This window comes from Parasteatoda tepidariorum, chromosome 6 (genome assembly GCF_043381705.1).
Source record: "Parasteatoda tepidariorum isolate YZ-2023 chromosome 6, CAS_Ptep_4.0, whole genome shotgun sequence".
Taxonomy (NCBI): domain Eukaryota; kingdom Metazoa; phylum Arthropoda; class Arachnida; order Araneae; family Theridiidae; genus Parasteatoda; species Parasteatoda tepidariorum.
Window position 1 is genome coordinate 19601357 of NC_092209.1, and position 5890 is coordinate 19607246.

A 5890-nucleotide genomic window follows, 5' to 3' on the forward strand; every position below is an offset into this window, starting at 1 on the left:
ATTTAGTTAAGAACACATGCTCAAACGCTTTTTATATTTCGTAAAGGTACTTTTATCACTAATGCAGAGTGTTGCGTTTACTCAACATCAGAATGGAATGGGTTAACAAAACTGATAATTTTGCTGTCCAATTTTTCTTCTTCATTAATTTTCTCTTAATAATTTATTGTCTCTTGTCTTAGTTAAAACAAGCCGAAAGAACAAAATTAATATCTGTAACACAGACAGGGGCCGTTGAAATATTACTTTTATTACGTAAAAATCAATAAAATATTACGCTTGCATTTGCCAATTTTGTAAATTCTCTTGTCAACAAAAATAAGCAAATCACGAACTCCTGTCTCATGCTTACGTAAATGCATTGTGACAGCACCTCTCCTGTTTATTTGTTTAATTTTAACTTTTTATGCAGTAATTTAATTTGATTAAAGGATTTAACTTTGCAGAAAACAAAATTTAAGTTTTAATTATTTTTTAAAAATAAATAAGAAGAAACTTTTCAGTAGACGGTTAGGATTTTTTGTTTTCTTACTTTTTTTAACCTATATTTCAAACTTGAAATTTAACCAAAAATATTTTTTCCTTTTTTTGTGTACATAAAAACTGGAAAATCAGAGGGTTTTAATGTATTTTACAAGACCTTCAACCCCTCTTGTCAGCAAGGATAAGCAAATCACCGACACACTTTATTTGATGTTTACGTAATATTTGAACGTGCCCCAAAAGCGTTAAGCTGACAATTGTACAGCATATGACAGAAGAGTCCATAGTTGTGATTTCTGACATGTGTGATTTTTCTCATGAATTGCATAGCTATCAAAATAATTATCTCTTAAATGCTCGTACATAAATATGAGATTGATGTATATTATCTTCCTTCACTAACACCAGTGAAGGATTCATCGTTCGGAAAAAGGCTGGGGGAAAAGTAATTCATAATGGCATACTGTTGGGCCTTTATGTTTGTTGGTATTTTATATCAAAGTAAGTTCTTTTGTTATTTTAAAATTATTGATATAGCGTGTATGTAAAAATTAATCACTTTAATAAAGGTTAAAATAAATTTAAACTTTTGTTTCAGTTTTCATACTTAATTTTTCGATGTACAATGTTTTAATTTTGTTTCATCTTATATCTATGCCAAGCAGTTAGCCCATTAACTCGTCCGCAGTAACCGTGTTATTAAAAAGTTGTTCTTTTTTTCAAAAAAGTAAAAAGTGGTAGCTGATGTGATACATTATTAATATTCAATTTAAAGTAACACGATAGTTTAATCTACAATATATAAACAGTAAAAACATTCATATTAGAATCAAAGAACATCATATCTGGTCAAGCGTCTCCCCCGTCGAGCGCTCTGTTGCAGGTTCGAAACCCGAAGCAACCTTGAATTTAATTTTTGCTTATGTGCTAATACCCAGCCACAAAGAGTGTTCATACGTGAAAAAAAGTGTTAATACTTTTTTTTCATATCAAGTGATAGCTTCTATCTTTCATTTTAGATTTGATAGAAACAAAACCGTGCTTTGACTATAGCAAAATATTTTTATCATTAATATTTAGATTTCTAAATATTTCTGTTATTAATATTATTGTAAGCAGTTCAATCTCGTTTCTGCAAAATAAGGTTTAAAATGAAACACTTTATATACCACCATTTTGCTTTTTTAAAAAAGAAATTCGTCCTATTTTATTTGCTAATGGAGTACGCTATACTCTGTTGCAAGTTAAGAAAAAAAACCATTATTCTTATGAAGATTACCTGTTTGCATCTAAAGGTACGCCAAATGTATGCCAAGCACGAACGAATATCAAAATTGCCAACTCTTGAAACGACATAGCACGGCCTTCTTATTGCTTATAAAAAAATAGCATGATTAAAATTTCTGTCCGACAAGTTTAACTTTTAGAAGCTTTTATATGGTTTTGAAAGCATAATTATATAATTTGATAGCTAAATTAAACGGAATAGTATGCAGTCTTTTCTTAACTTGCAACGGAGTACAGCTTGAATATCGAACTAAAATTAAATTATTTAGTGCATTTTCAAAGCTGAAAATAAAGTAATACCTACAGATATCTATTTGATTAAAAATTACATGAGCTACCAATTATTATAATTACTTTCAAATAACAGCACATGATTATAAGATGGTTTATTCATTTATTTCTTTTTACATATGTGTTACAAAAATACCCGTAAAACGCAATTAAAATTCACTAAATAGCTAGGATCACAGCCTTCAGTTTTCTGAAGGTTGTTGAATTTTTAAAGAAAAAGTTCAACGTTTTAAAATTGTCAAAGAAAACTACTTCCCAATTAATTAACAATACGTTACTTTTGTTAAAACTTATTTGAATAAAATTTGCATCTACTTTATATTGTATAAAAAAGAAACTACAATTAGTTAAATTTTTACTTTTTATTTTTTGAAGTTTGTTCAATTTTTTAATTATTTCTGTGCTGTATAATTTTAATTTTGTATCACATTTCATAATTCCTAATAGGCAGTTTTTAGTAATAAAAAAAGCGCTTTTCAATTTTAATCCAACATACAATTACTAGTATAACATCCTGAAAAATCATTATTTTACCGGGTATTGGCCCGGATACTGGGAAATTTTCAAAATATCTACATGAAGGGATTTAGGAGATGTCACGAAATCGAAAAATAAAAAAATGCTTTTCTTTCTTTTTAACTTTTTGTACTATTTAATTTAACATTGCAACTACTCTGAAAAGGTTAAATAGCTTTAATATTTCCGATAGTACACTCGATTTCTTTAATGCATTATTTTATTTTTATAAGTGTCGCTGAACAGCCGACCCAATTTAGGGTTTGCGACTACTAATGTTTAACTTCGTAGCCTTGTAATTTTGAATCAATCTAGAAGACAAGGAAACTCCTGGATCAGTACCCCCAGAGATATGATTCGTTATGTGAACATGAAGGACTTTGTAACTCAACAGATTTAACGTACATCAGTCACCATTTGTTGCACTTCGGCCGGCAGCGATCGAACCCACGACCTCTTGGACATGGGCCCAATACCCTACCAACCAGGCAATCCCGGCCCCTTTCATGCATTATTGCAGTTCCAAAAGATCTGACGATTTCAATTGAAAAAGACCTGATAATTTCATTAAATATCTTATTATCAAGTATTAAAAATCTTTGCCCAATTTAACGAATCATTTTGTATTAATTCTTCTTTGCCTCTCTTTTGTCTGAGAAGGGGTGTTTTATGAATCAAAATCAATTCAAAGCAAGCTATTAAAACTATAAAAATATATCGCAAAGTTATTTTTCTTTTTGTTTATCGAAAACATTAGAGGAGAGTAAAAAAAGATATAGCTTAAATAAACGATAATTATTATGATAATCGTTTAACGATAATTATTATTATAATTACTATTATGTTTCATTTCTAAGGTACTTACTTAACTTTCAACGGATTGCCTGATTAATTTATTAAAAAAACAAAAAACACTTTTACATTATTGTATGAATGATATTAGAATGCTCATTTTATTATTATTTGAATTGATTCAATTTAAATTTATTATTTTCAGATGCTTGGGCCAATCCTATGGAAAACGAAGGTAAATACTACTTTCCCCGTTCTAAATTTATATTTTCATTCAATAATTCTTAAATACTTTCAAGTCAGAGAATTCTAAATTTTCATTATTTTACAGGTTTATTTGAAGGTGATATTGCTGGTATCGACCCTTATGCATTAACGGTAAGTAGTCTCTTTTTTAAATTTTTCATTTTTATTTATAAATTCTGCCTGTTTGCCACAAGAACCATCAGAGTTTGTCTGCTCTCATATATTTTTCTTCAAGACAATTAAAGTGAAATAAGGCGAAGTATTCGTCAATCGGAAAAGTAATCACATCTTGTCCAGTTAAACACAAAATACACACATTTATTAAAACAATATTTTAAGTATTTTGATAATTTTAAGCGTATATTAATGAACGCAAATAATGAATGATTAACTTAGATGGCATTGATGGCGTGAAAAAAAAGAGGCCTACAGATTACTATTTTTGATTAATTTTCACGCTGAAACCTATAAACTTATCACCATAATCAAAACTTTCCAGAGTTGTAGTTATGTATTGTAGAGTTATCTACAGCATATTACATTAAAGCATAAAACAAGTTGAAAACATTAAAAAACATAAAACAAGTTAAAAACATAAATAAACGTTAAAATATATTATCATTTACCGGCTAATAGGCTTTTTTAAAAAAAAAAATTTCTTGATATTTTGAAATTGGTATCGAGTATAAAACGAAACAATCTCATGAAAAGATAATTCGATGTTGAAACAAATAAATAGTTAAAATGAGCGTTAACATTCAAAAAATTACAGGGCATTCATTTTATTAATTAATTCTTTCAGATATTTTTATTTTAATTTAAGTCTCCCAATCTGATGAAATACATAAGACTTGGAAAAATCTTTTAAATTGTAAACTTATGTGGACGATTCTAGGAAAAACATTCTTTGTCAAATACAAGCAGTGGTAGCTGTGAAACACTTATATCTGTTACCATATGTTAAAGCATGGTATTTCGCTAGAATTATACAGGAAGTCTGAATAAATTAAAATTAAAGCAGATTAAAAATAAAATCGATAAGAAAATTAGACTACTGTTGCCTATAACAGATAAAAACTTTCCAATAAATACTTAAAATTCGCAGTAGTTTTCCTCTTCAGGCTATTCGCACCATTTCTGGGCATTGGTCGACGGTACAAAGAGGGAACAATTGCACTTCAAGGAACCACTTTAAGTTGATTTTTTTAAGTCCAATTATGGTAATTGAAGGGTCTTCCCCTTGCTTATAAGTAGATCTTTTTGACAATCATGAACCACCTCGATGATGACAACATTGTTGATCAAAAGGGGACTTGAGCTAAAAAAAGAAGGAAGGAAACTATGGTCTTTGTCTTCCGGTGGGGCTCTTACAGATTGCAATTTTGTCAAGGGAGATTCAAACCTATAACCAGATACTCAAAAATATCTCTAAAACTTACCAGCCTCCAAATGTCTTTAACCAGACACCCTCACCAACTCCAGGTTGGAGTTAAGGCCTGGTTTCTTGTTAATTTGCACCCAGTTGAAAAGGAACGAAGTGGCTTCATTAGGTGGACTTCGTTGAAGCAATAAAATTCTGGTTGTTTAACCGAATTAAGTTAAAGCAGTTAATAAACAGTTTTCTTATAGTTAACAGTTTGATTACCATCTTAATTATGTTTATTTGACTGTTTTGAATATGGTATTGTAATTTAACCCTCAATCGGGTCTTATTAAAAGAGAAATTAATTCACTAAATTTTATTCTGACTCAAGGCAGCTATCATTAGCACCTTTTATTTGTAACTCTCTTTATATTATAAAAATGAAAAATTGTTTTTAATTAGGCTAGTGTGACGCTTATCGTCACTCAAATTTAAAATCAAGAGAAAGGGCTAAGATTAGATTTGTAGAACATTTCAGAGCCTTCGATTAAATAAAACTACTGTGGGAAATCTCCATCGGCAAATAGTAAGTTAAATACGGATAAAGTAATTCAAATAAACGATTAGGTTTAAATCTTACAATGTCACCCCCATCATGTGATTGACCCATCACGGGACAAACTCGAAAACAACAATGACTTTTGAACTTGACCTTTCCTCAGATTTGTAACTTTTTATCACCCAAAAAATACGATATAAAAGCAGCCGAAGGAAAGGGTTGGGAGAGCAATCAAAAGCAATCAGCCTAAGTGACAAAAGGCCGAACCATGACTAAACTTGGTAAGTCTCTCTCCATCTATTCTAAAAAGCACGTAAGAATTAATGTATAAATAAGTTGAATTAATTGTATAT

At 29.7% G+C, this 5890-nt stretch overlaps 1 non-coding gene across 1 annotated transcript in view; it reads left to right on the forward strand.

Annotated features, from left to right (window-relative positions):
- The first annotated feature begins 832 nt into the window (after nucleotides 1-832).
- The window catches only part of LOC107452980 (uncharacterized), a 9803-nt gene continuing 4745 nt past the window's right edge, over nucleotides 833-5890 (forward strand). The window contains exons 1-3 of the transcript XR_006226542.2: nucleotides 833-984; nucleotides 3575-3604; nucleotides 3701-3747. This is a non-coding gene — a transcript (uncharacterized protein). The remainder of the gene's footprint in view (nucleotides 985-3574; nucleotides 3605-3700; nucleotides 3748-5890) is intronic.